This window comes from Bufo gargarizans, chromosome 5 (assembly GCF_014858855.1).
Source record: "Bufo gargarizans isolate SCDJY-AF-19 chromosome 5, ASM1485885v1, whole genome shotgun sequence".
NCBI lineage: Eukaryota > Metazoa > Chordata > Amphibia > Anura > Bufonidae > Bufo > Bufo gargarizans.
The window spans coordinates 143,668,193-143,682,145 of NC_058084.1; positions in this window are offsets into that span (position 1 = coordinate 143,668,193).

The following is a 13,953-nucleotide window of genomic DNA, read 5'->3' on the forward strand; positions in this document are numbered from 1 at the left end:
TCAATACACAATTTGAAATGTTTACACAATACAAAATTTCAAAAAATGTTGTACAATATGCTGTAAAAAATGTAAAAATGATCATTGTATCCGTATATCTATCTAGCCCAATCTAACGTTTCAATAGATAAATATTTTATCTATCTATATACCTATCAATCTATATAACAATTTATCCATTTATCTATCTTTCTATCTATTTCTAACCATCTAGCTACTGTAACAGGGCTATCTAGCAAACATCTATCTATTTACATTTCTATCTATCAAACATCTATTTATCTATCTAACTGGCTGTCTTTCTATCTTTCTTTCTATCTAGTATCTATCTTTCAATCTATTTATCCATTTATCTAACAAATGTATCTTGCTATCTATCTAACTGGCTGTCTTTCGATCTGTTTTCCCTATCAATCTATCCATTTATCTAACAATGTATCCATTTATCTATCTATCTATCTATTTCTAACCATCTAGCTACTATAACAGGGCTATCTATCAAACATTTATTTACATTTCTATCAAACATCTTTTTATCTATCTACATAGCTAACTGTCTTTCTATCTATTATAGATCTAGCTTTCTTTCTATCTATTATCTATCCATCTTTCTATCTATTATCTATATGTCTTTCTATCTATTTTAGCTATCTATTTATCTAGCTTCTAATATCTATCTAACTTCCAATCGTTCTGTCTATTTTCCTATCAATCTATCCATTTATCTAACAATTTATCCATTGATATGCCTGTCTATCTATCTTTCTATCAATTATTCTAGCTATCCAGCTATCTAACAATTTATCTATATATGGTCATTTTATCCGTATAGCTGTGCCAATATAGACAGACAAACCCCACCACGCTGTCATTACACACAGCAATGTTGCAAAGTTGTATTCATTTGAAATGTTTACACAATTCAAAATTTCAAAGTGTTGTACAATATGCTGTAAAAATGTTAAAATGCTCAATTTATCCCTATAGCTATCAATCTTTCTATCCTTCTATCAATCTATCTATTTATCTTTCTATCAAACATCTATTTATCTTTCTATCTAACCGTCTACCTTGCCACTATCTTTCTAGCTATCACATATCTATTTATCTATCATTTTATCTATCTATCTACATATCTACCTATTTGACTATTTATCTAACAATTTATCTAGACATCTATCTATCGATCAATTTATCTATGAACAATCTAACTATCTACCTATCTATTTTATCTATCTATCCATTCTATCTATCTGGCATTCTATCTATCTTTATATTTATTATCTATCTTTCTATCTATAACATATCTATTTATCTATCAATTTAGCAATCAACAACATATATATATATATATACACAACTATTTATATAGCTTCCAACAGCTATCAATTTATCTATCTATTTATGTTCAATTTATCCGTATAGCGGCGCCAATATAAACAGACAAACCCCACCACTCGGTCAATACACACAGCAATGTTGCAAAGTTGTATTCATTTAAAATGTTTACACAATTCAAAATTTCAAAGTGTTGTACAATATGCTGTAAAAATGTTAAAATGCTCAATTTATCCGTATAGCTATCAATCTTTCTATCCTTCTATCAATCTAGCTATTTATCTTTCTATCAAACATCTATTTATCTTTCTATCTAACCGTCTATCTTGCCACTATCTTGCTAACTATCACATATCTATTTATCTATCAATTTATCTATCTATCTATCTTTATATCTATTACCTATCTTTCCATTATCTTTCTATCTATAACATATCTATTTATCTATCAATTTAGCAATCAACAATCTATCTAAATATCGGCCATTTTATTTATCTAGCTTCTAATATTTATCTAACAGCCTATCTTTCTTTAAATTTTATATAAAATTTATAGTGTTTGACATAAAGTTTTAGTTTGATATAAAATTTTTAGTGTTTGATATAAAGTTTATATCGCTTGATATTGTTTGATATAAAGAGTATTCGTCCATTAAGGTCTTACCACGTCTGTCAGCTTCTTACTACAGAGGGCAACATCTTCCCAGACATTCTTCTCAGATTACTATTAGTGGTAAAACAGGACGTTTGAGTACAGCTTACTACAGATGGTGAAATCTAATGTCAGGCAGTTACAAATTAAAAAAATAAATTTGCTGTTAAATTTATATTGATTCTTGCTACATTTGTATTCGTCCATTAAGGTCTTACCACTTCTGTCAGCTTCTTACTACAGAGGGCAACATCCTCCAAGACATTCTTCTCAGATCACTGCTAATGCTAAAACAGGTTGTTAAGTTTCATTTTGATAAAAATAAATGAGTGAACACAAGGTTTTTTGATATAAATGCATATCCAAAAAGATTTTTATCAAAATGAAACTTAACAACCTGTTTTAGCATTAGCAGTGATCTGAGAAGAATGTCTTGGAGGATGTTGCCCTCTGTAGTAAGAAGCTGACAGAAGTGGTAAGACCTTAATGGACGAATACAAATGTAGCAAGAATCAATATAAATTTAACAGCAAATTTATTTTTTTAATTTGTAACTGCCTGACATTAGATTTCACCATCTGTAGTAAGCTGTACTCAAACGTCCTGTTTTACCACTAATAGTAATCTGAGAAGAATGTCTGGGAAGATGTTGCCCTCTGTAGTAAGAAGCTGACAGACGTGGTAAGACCTTAATGGACGAATACTCTTTATATCAAACAATATCAAGCGATATAAACTTTATATCAAACACTAAAAATTTTATATCAAACTAAAACTTTATGTCAAACACTATAAATTTTATATAAAATTTAAAGAAAGATAGGCTGTTAGATAAATATTAGAAGCTAGATAAATAAAATGGCCGATATTTAGATAGATTGTTGATTGCTAAATTGATAGATAAATAGATATGTTATAGATAGAAAGATAATGGAAAGATAGGTAATAGATATAAAGATAGATAGATAGATAAATTGATAGATAAATAGATATGTGATAGTTAGCAAGATAGTGGCAAGATAGACGGTTAGATAGAAAGATAAATAGATGTTTGATAGAAAGATAAATAGCTAGATTGATAGAAGGATAGAAAGATTGATAGCTATACGGATAAATTGAGCATTTTAACATTTTTACAGCATATTGTACAACACTTTGAAATTTTGAATTGTGTAAACATTTTAAATGAATACAACTTTGCAACATTGCTGTGTGTATTGACCGAGTGGTGGGGTTTGTCTGTTTATATTGGCGCCGCTATACGGATAAATTGAACATAAATAGATAGATAAATTGATAGCTGTTGGAAGCTATATAAATAGTTGTGTATATATATATATGTTGTTGATTGCTAAATTGATAGATAAATAGATATGTTATAGATAGAAAGATAGATAATAAATATAAAGATAGATAGAATGCCAGATAGATAGAATGGATAGATAGATAAAATAGATAGGTAGATAGTTAGATTGTTCATAGATAAATTGATCGATAGATAGATGTCTAGATAAATTGTTAGATAAATAGTCAAATAGGTAGATATGTAGATAGATAGATAAAATGATAGATAAATAGATATGTGATAGCTAGAAAGATAGTGGCAAGGTAGACGGTTAGATAGAAAGATAAATAGATGTTTGATAGAAAGATAAATAGATAGATTGATAGAAGGATAGAAAGATTGATAGCTATACGGATAAATTGAGCATTTTAACATTTTTACAGCATATTGTACAACACTTTGAAATTTTGAATTGTGTAAACATTTCAAATGAATACAACTTTGCAACATTGCTGTGTGTAATGACAGCGTGGTGGGGTTTGTCTGTCTATATTGGCACAGCTATACGGATAAAATGACCATATATAGATAAATTGTTAGATAGCTGGATAGCTAGAATAATTGATAGAAAGATAGATAGACAGGCATATCAATGGATAAATTGTTAGATAAATGGATAGATTGATAGGAAAATAGACAGAACGATTGGAAGTTAGATAGATATTAGAAGCTAGATAAATAGATAGCTAAAATAGATAGAAAGACATATAGATAATAGATAGAAAGATGGATAGATAATAGATAGAAAGAAAGCTAGATCTATAATAGATAGAAAGACAGTTAGCTATGTAGATAGATAAAAAGATGTTTGATAGAAATGTAAATAAATGTTTGATAGATAGCCCTGTTATAGTAGCTAGATGGTTAGAAATAGATAGATAGATAGATAAATGGATACATTGTTAGATAAATGGATAGATTGATAGGGAAAACAGATCGAAAGACAGCCAGTTAGATAGATAGCAAGATACATTTGTTAGATAAATGGATAAATAGATTGAAAGATAGATACTAGATAGAAAGAAAGATAGAAAGACAGCCAGTTAGATAGATAAATAGATGTTTGATAGATAGAAATGTAAATAGATAGATGTTTGCTAGATAGCCCTGTTACAGTAGCTAGATGGTTAGAAATAGATAGAAAGATAGATAAATGGATAAATTGTTATATAGATTGATAGGTATATAGATAGATAAAATATTTATCTATTGAAACGTTAGATTGGGCTAGATAGATATACGGATACAATGATCATTTTTACATTTTTTACAGCATATTGTACAACATTTTTTGAAATTTTGTATTGTGTAAACATTTCAAATTGTGTATTGACAGAGTGGTGGGTTTGTCTGTCTATATTGGCACCGATATACGGATAAATTGATCATATATAGATAAATGGATAAAATGTTAGATAGCTGGATAGATAGAAAAAAATTGATAGAAAGATAGATAGAAAGACAGATCAATGGATACATTTTTAGAAAAATGGATAGAATAATAGGGAAAACAGATCGAAAGACAGCCAGTTAGATAGATAGCAAGATACATTTGTTAGATAGCTAGATCGATAGATAGATAGAAAGATAGATAATAGATAAGATAGTTGGATAGATAAATGTATAGATAACAGATAGCTGGATATATAGATAGATAGATAGATAGATCGATAGACAGTTGACTGGATAAAAATGGATTGATAGATAAAATGGATAGATAGAAATAGCTAGAAAGATAGACTATAGCTAGGTAGATAGAAAGATAGATAGATAATTGTTAGATAGAAGGATAGGTAGATAAATTGATAGATAAACTTTAGATAGATGAAGTATATGGCTGTATAGATACATAGATATATAGATAGATAAATGGAAAGATAGACTATAGATAGGTATATAGAAATGTAGATAATTGGTAGATAGAAATATAGATAATTGATAGATAGATAGAAGGATAGATAATAGATAGATAGATGGAAAAATAGACTATAGATAAGTAGATAGATAGATAGACTATAGATAGGTAGCTAGAAAGATAGGTAGATAGAATTTAGATAGATGGGTATATGGCTGTATCGATCCATAGATAGATAGATAGATAGATAGATAGACAGTTGTCTGGATAAAAATGGATTGATAGATAAAATGGATAGATAGAAATAGCTAGAAAGATAGACTATAGCTAGGTAGATAGAAAGATAGATAGATAATTGTTAGATAGAAGGATAGATAGGTAGATAAATTGATAGATAGACTTTAGATAGATGAAGTATATGGCTGTATAGATACATAGATATATAGATAGAATTTAGATAGATGGGTATATGGATGTATATATACATAGATAATCGATATTTGTATAGATAAATGGATAGATAACAGATAGTTAGATAGATAGATAGATAGACAGTTGTCTGGATAAAAATGGTTTGATAGATGTTTGATAGATAGCCCTGTTATAGTAGCTAGATGGTTAGAAATAGATAGAAAGATAGATAGATAAATGGATAAATTGTTATATAGATTGATAGGTAGATAGATAGATAAAATATTTATCTATTGAAACGTTAGATTGGGGAAGATAGATATACGGATAAATTGATCATTTTGACATTTTTACAGCATATTGTACAACATTTTTGAAATTTTGTATTGTGTATACATTTCAAATTGTGTATTGACAGAGTGGTGGGGTTTGTCTGTCTATATTGGCACAGATATACGGATAAATTGATCACAGATAGATAAATGGATAAATTGTTAGCTAGCTGGATAGATAGAAAAAATGATAGAAAGATAGAAAGACAGATCAATGGATAAATTGTTAGATAAATGGATATATTGATATGAAAATAGATAGAAAGATTGGAAGTTAGATAGATATTAGAAGCTAGATAAATAGATATCTAAATAGATAGAAAGACATCTAGATAATAGATAGAAAGATGGATAGATAATAGATAGCAAGATAGATAATAGATAGAAAGACAGACAGTTAGATAGGTAGAAAGATAAATAAATGTTTGATAGCTAGCCATGTTATAGTAGCTAGATGTTAGAAATAGATAGAAAGATAGACAGATAAATGGATAAATTGTTAGATAAATGGTTAGCTTGATAGGCAAAATAGATAGAAAGACAGCCAGTTAGATAGATAGAAAGATACATTTGTTAGATAGATAGATAGATAGATAGATAGATAATAGACAGATAGATAATAGATAAATAGATGTTTGATAGATAGAAATGTAAATAGATAGATGTTTGATAGCTAGTCATGTTATAGTAGCTAGATGGTTAGAAATAGATAGAAAGATAGATAGCTAAATTGATAAATTGTTATATAGATTGATAGGTAGATAGATAGATAAAATATTTATCTATTAAGACGTTAGATTGGGGTAGATAGATATACGGATAAATTGCTCATTTTGACATTTTTACAGCATATTGTACAACATTTTTGAAATTGTGTAAACATTTTAAATGAATACAACTTTGCAACATTGCAGTGTATATTGCCACAGAGTGGTGGGGATACTTGGCACATAGAAATTCTAAGGTGTGTATTGACACATAGTTTTGGGGGTTGGTTGTGTAGGATATGTCTTAGGACATCTGTGACAGTGCACAACAGTATATACATTTAATAGAAGTATAGATAATAGATAGATAGATAGATAGATAGATAGATAGGATAGACAGTTGTCTGGATAAAAATGGATTGATAGATAAAATGGATAGATAGAAATAGCTATAAAGATAGATAAATGGATAAATTGTTATATAGATTGATAGGTAGATAATTGATAGATAGAAGGATAGATATGTAGATAAATTGATAGATAGAAAACAGGTAGATGGCTAGATAGATAGATAATTGATAGAATTTAGATAGATGGGGTATATGGATGTATAGATACATAGATATATAGCAGATAGCTGGATAGATAGATAGTTGGATAGCTAAATGGATAGATAGAAGATAGATGGATAGATAGATAGACAGTTGTCAGGATAAAAATGGATTGATAGATAAATGGATAGATCGATAACCGATAGATGGAAAGATAGACTATAGATAGGTAGATAGAAAGATAGATAGATAATTGTTAGCTAGAAGGATAGATAGGTAGATAAATTGATAGATAGACTTTAGATAGATGGGGTATATGGCTGTATAGATAGATAGATAGATAAATGGAAAGATAGATAGATAACAGATAGATGTAAAGATAGACTATAGATAGGTAGATAGAAATATAGATAATTGATAGATAGATAGATAGATAGAAGGATAGATAATAGATAGATAGATGTAAAAATTGTTATATAGATTGATAGGTAGATAGATAGATAGATAGATAATTGATTGATAGAAGGATAGATATGTAGATAAATTGATAGATAGAAAACAGGTAGATGGCTAGATAGATAGATAATTGATAGAATTTAGATAGACGGGGTATATGGATGTATAGATAGATAAATGGAAAGATAGATAGATAACAGATAGATGTAAAGATAGACTATAGATAGGTAGATAGAAATATAGATAATAGATAGATAGATAGATAGAAGGATAGATGATAGATAGATGTAAAAATTGTTATATAGATTGATAGGTAGATAGATAGATAATTGATTGATAGAAGGCTAGATATGTAGATAAATTGATAGATAGAAAACAGGTAGATGGCTAGATAGATAGATAATTGATAGACGGGGTATATGGATGTATAGATAGATAGATAGATAGATAGATAGATAATGGAAAGATAGATAGATAACAGATAGATGTAAAGATAGACTATAGATAGGTAGATAGAAATATAGATAATTGATAGATAGATAGATAGATAGATAATAGATGGACAGATAGAAAAATAGACTATAGATAAGTAGATAGATAGAAAACAGATAGATGGATAGATAGACTATAGATAGGTCGCTAGAAAGATAGATAGATAATAGATAGATAGAAGGATAGATAGAATTTAGCTAGATGGGGGTATATGAATGTATAGATACATAGCTAGATAACAGATAGCTGGATATAGACAGATATTTGGATAGACCTATGCATGTACGGGGATACGTATCTCTGTGCTAACCATGCACCGACTGTGTCCTGTTTTATATAGGCGGGTCCTGTTGTAAAACACATGTTGCAACTATTAGCACATTCATTAGTTGATGTCTCTCTTATTTTTTATTTTTTTTTTATTTGTAACTGCCGGACATTAGATTTCACCATCTGTAGTAAGCTGTACTCAACATCCTGTTCTAGCCCTACCAGTAATCTGAGAAGAATGTCTGGGAGGATGTTGCCATCTGTAGTAAGAAGCTGACAGAAGTGGTAAGACCTTAATGGACAAATACTCTTTATATCAAACAATATCAAGCGCTATAAACTTAATATCAAGCAGTATCAAGCGATATAAACTTAATATCAAGCAGTATCAAACGATATAAACTTAATATCAAGTTTATATCAAACACTATCAATCAATATAAAAGGGGCGGGTTTAACTGTATAAAAGAGGGCGTGGTACCTGTCACTTTTAGTTTGACGAAACATATATCCTCTTACTACTGGTATGGGTTAATAATGGCAGTGTGTGTGATTTACTAGTGTGAGGGTGGGAATATTCTGGCACATTAATGTGGCGTGTAGCACTCTGAATTGACCTAGTGCTCACTTAGATCATTAACACTGCGACCAAAAACAGTGTTGCCCTAAATATCCAGCACACTAATAAGCTGTCTGGCAATAATGTTCCACTGAGATACTCCTATATTAGGCTGGATCACAGAGATAAGCTGAACACGAAAGTGCCCTATGTGTAGTCCCTCCAAAATAGCCCTCACTAAAATTGGCTACATATGTAACTAGCTTGCCTAACCAGCGTCCTCCTCGATGCGTGTCTATGCTGGATACAACCAGCTGTTCATCAGGAGTTACGGCGTATAAGATTAAGCCAATTTAAACAAAAGAAAACATAAGTAACTGCATGCCACTGATGTCGTGCATGCAGCAACACAGTATCCCTCGGCACTAGGACGGCCGTAGCGCGGGCGCCGCAGTGCGCTTCTTAAGAGCCAGTAGCCACCCCCCGTCAAGGCAGAGTGCCACAGCGAAGCGTCCAATGGAGTGAGGAGAGGTGTGTTACCACTCCTCCTCCAGCTGTGGATGGATACGCATGGTGCCGGAGGGTGAAATGAAGATATGTACAGTATGTAGTAATTAAACCGCGGCCTTTGCATGTCACACCATGGGGACAAAGCCCAATATACTGCGGGGCAATTATGGCAATCAAGATATGTATTTTACTGACATAGACAGGGAATGAACATAGCTAGAATACCAGCACACCCTGCTAACCTGCGCTAGGACACACTATTCATATGAAACAGGTGTAAGATATATAATCATTCAGTCCATTAGGTTTGACAGTATGGAGTCTAAATGTCCATTCAGCCTCTTTGCGCAGTTTATCAACATCACCTCCTCTAGGTGATGGTTTAATGTGCTCAATTCTCCGAAAACTTATGCAGTTAGGTCTTCCCGCATGGTATTTAAGCACATGTTGTGCTATAGGTGTGTCATACTGTTTGGTGATGTTGGATAGATGCTCTCCTATCCGTCTCCTAAACTCTCTTTTGGTTTTACCCACATATTGCTTCTGACATATGCATGTGGCCACATACACCACGCCGACAGTTTTGCAGTTAATAAAAGATCTAATATTGTAACTGCGCCTTGTCACTGAACTAGTCACTGTATTTCTTTGGGAGCCACGTCTCATTTGTAGGAGTTCTGAAGACGCTATGGACCAGTCTATCCCTCAGGTTGCCACCTCTCCGGTATGTAATCTCGGGAAAATCACCCACCAGATCTCCTACAACCGGGTCAGATTGAAGGAGACCCCAAGATTCTTGAAGGATCTCCCGTACTTCTTTGTGCACCAAATCAAATGTGCCAATAATCCTTAATTGATCATCATCCGTGTTTCTTCTTCTAGGATACAGCAAACTCTCCCTGTTGCAGCCAGCAGCATGTTGATAGGCAATCTTCAGGGAGGAAGGAGGCTCCTTTGTGTAAATCTTCGGAGATCACTAGCTGGCATATTAAAGTCCGCCCATTCAGAGCAATTCCGTCAGGCCCTTAAACATTGGCCTTTAGGAATGCCTCGTTTGATTTGGACCGGATGCCCACTCTCCCATTGCAGGAGGCAGTTGGTGGCTGTGTATTTCTGAAACACCTTAGTGACTACTTTCCTGGATTGGCTGATGCCAATGGAAAGGTACAGGAATGTGAGGTGAGTATCACTGATCTCATAGGTGAAATATAACCCCAGCTCATTCACATTGAGTGAGGAGACAAATCCCTCAAATTCAGTCACCGTGCCCTTCCACAGAATGAAGACATCATCAATGAACCTCATCCACAATTCACTGGACGAGGTCCATCGATCCATGACGTCACCAAAGACTATCTCCTTCTCCCATTAGCCCAAGTATAGGTTCGCATAAGTCGGGGCACATGGGCTCCCCATTGCCACACCCCTGAGCTGTCACAAATTCATTGTGCATCGTTAGATGTGCACCTCTTTCCGTCAGGAATGACCTAATTGCCTCACATCTCTTATTATGGGGGATTGAGCTATAAAGGGCCTCAACATCTAAACTGGCTAACAATATGCCTTCATATTGTTGCCTTCATATGTATGTCATTGAGGCGCCTTAGCACATCTATCGTGTCTCTATCTCAGAATCCTGTCCACATAAAGAATAATTTTTTCCGTCATGCTACCTATAACAGATCCCTTTCAAGGGGGAGATCCCCTTATGTATCTTTGGTAGACTGTAAAAAGATGGCAGTCTGGGATGTCTAGGTAGCAAACATGCATACTCTGCATCGCTAATCAAATATTGTCGCTTAGCCCTACCCAAAATCTGAGTCAGCTCCTTCTAGAAGTGGGGTTAGTGTCCAGTTTTCTATACCATGCCTTGTCATTCAGAATCCATTTACACATATCCCTTATTCTCCAGAATCACTATATTTCCCCCCTTATCGGAGGGTTTGATGACTATCGTCTGGTCATTCTGCAGAATATCAAGGGCTTCATATTCAGCCTGAATGAGATTTGATGCTTTGGAATCTCTTACAGCTAATGTTCTAAGTTTTTCAGTGATGACTGTTAATAAGGCATCAAAGACGGCAAAGAGCCTGAATGAACATTTAGACTCCATACTGTTAAACCTAATGGACTGAATGATTATATATCTTACACCTGTTTCATATGAATAGTGTGTCCTGGCGCAGGTTAGCAGGATGCGCTGGTATTCTGTATTCTCATTCCCTGTCTATGTCAGTAAGATACATATCTTGATTGCTATAATTGCCCTACGGTATATTGGGCTTTGTCCCCATGGTGTGACATGCAAAGGTCGGGGTTTAATCACTACATACTGTACATATCTTTATCTCACCCTCCGACACCGTGCATATTTATTCACAGCTTGAGGAGGAGGGGTGACACACCCCTCCTCACTCCATTGGATGCTTCACTGTGGCGCTCCGCCTTGAGAGGGAGTGGCTACTGGCTCTTAAGGAGAACACTGCGGCGGCCGCGCTACAGCCGTCCTAGTGCTGAGGGCTACTGTGTTGCTGCACACACAACATCAGTGGCGTGCAGCTACTAATGTTTTCTTTTGTTTAAATTGGCATAATCTTATACGCCGTAACTCCTGATGAACAGCTGGTTGTTTTCAGCATAGAAACACGTCGAGGAAGACACTGGTTAGGCAAGCTAGTTACATATGTAGCCAATTTTAGTGAGGGTTATTTAGGAGGGACTACACATAGGGCACTATCGTGTTCAGCTTATCTCTGTGATTATTGACCCAGCCTAATATACGAGTAGCTCAGTGGATCATTATTGCCAGACAGCCTATCAGTGTGCCAGATACTTAGGGCAACACTGTTTTTGGTCGCAGTGTTAATGATCTAAGTGAGCATTAGGTCAATTCAGAGTGCTACACGCCACATGAATGTGCCAGAATACTCCCACCCTTATACTATTTAAGGGTTGGAGCCGGGTGTGTGATTCATTGTTTTTCATTATTAGAGGCAGATAGTCATATTTAGATTTTAAATTGAATACAAAAAAAGTTTGATGTTTTACTATAGTTTGAGCTCTATTGTACACACAGTGAACAGTTCTGAAGCCTGATAGGTGCAAACCGTTTAGACCCTTTTCAGTTAACATCAGAACTGGACCATAAACAACTCACATGCTTTTTACATCCATTGCCCATCCTGTCCAGACCATGGACTCACTTGTTTATGGATTTTATTACTGATCTGCCTAATTCGTTTGGAAAGACAGTTATTCTGGTGGTAGTTGATCGCTTTAGTAAAATGGTGCACTTAGTAGCATTGCCTGGCTTACCTAATGCTAAAAAGCTTGCGCAAGTGTTTGTTGACAACATTGTGAAACTTCATGGCATTCCCTCTGACGTGGTCCAGATTCTGGAAGGCATTCTGTACTCGGCTGGGGGTACAACTGTCTTTTTCTTCTGATTTTCATCCTCAGACGAATGGACAGACGGAGCGAACTTATCAGAGTCTGGAGACTTACTTAAGATGATTTGTCTGAGAACCAGGAGGAATGTCTTTGAGAACCAGGAGGAATGGTCCTTGTTTTTGTCGTTGGCAGAGTTTGCTATCAACAATCGTAGACAGAAGTTGACTGGTAAGTTACCGTTTTTTAGGGCATATGGGTTTCACAGCAATTTAGCACATTCTCTTGTTTGGATACTTCCAGTATCCCTTTGGAGGAAAGTTTTTCGTCATCATTGTCTTCTATATGGCAGAAAATTTTAAATAACTTGATGAATAGGGGCAACAAGTATAAACGTGTGGCTGACAGAAAATGTATGAATGGTGTGGGTGATTTTGTGTAGCTGTCCACGAGAAATATTAAGTTGAAGGTTCCTTCTTGGAAGTTGGGTCCAAGGTTTATTGGTCCATATAAGATCACTGCCGTTATTAACCCTGTAGCTTTTCGTCTTGAACTTCCTATGAAAATTCATAATGTGTTTCACAAATCTTTGTTGAAGAGATATGTTGAACCTTTAGAGTCGTCCTTTTTGCTGTCACGCCCTGCCCTGATAGAGGCCTTAGAAGATCTGACAGACTTGCTACACGTGAGTCTATCTGACAGATTGTTCTGTTTCTCTTTGTTGTGGTTTTGGGCAGGATCCCACCTCCTCACCGGTTCTGCTCATTAGCTATTTAGTGGTGCTATTTACACCCGCCTCTCACTATAGCCCTTGCGGTTTATATTTGCTTCTGGAGTTCTCAGCTGGTGTTTGGTGGATCTCCTGCTCCCCGTCCGTCTTAAGCTAAGTCCTACTCCTTCCCTTTTGTTGTGTGTTCTGGCTAGGCCTCAGGAAGATGCTGGTTCCTGCACCTCGTGCTAGGAACCAGTTGTCTTATCTCCAGCTCCCTAGCTGAGGATTTGCTTCAGTTTCAGCTAGGCTTAGGTTCCAGCGCATGAGCACTTCCACCCTAAGAATCTGCTCATGTTGTCAGCAGTCAGGGAAAGGCT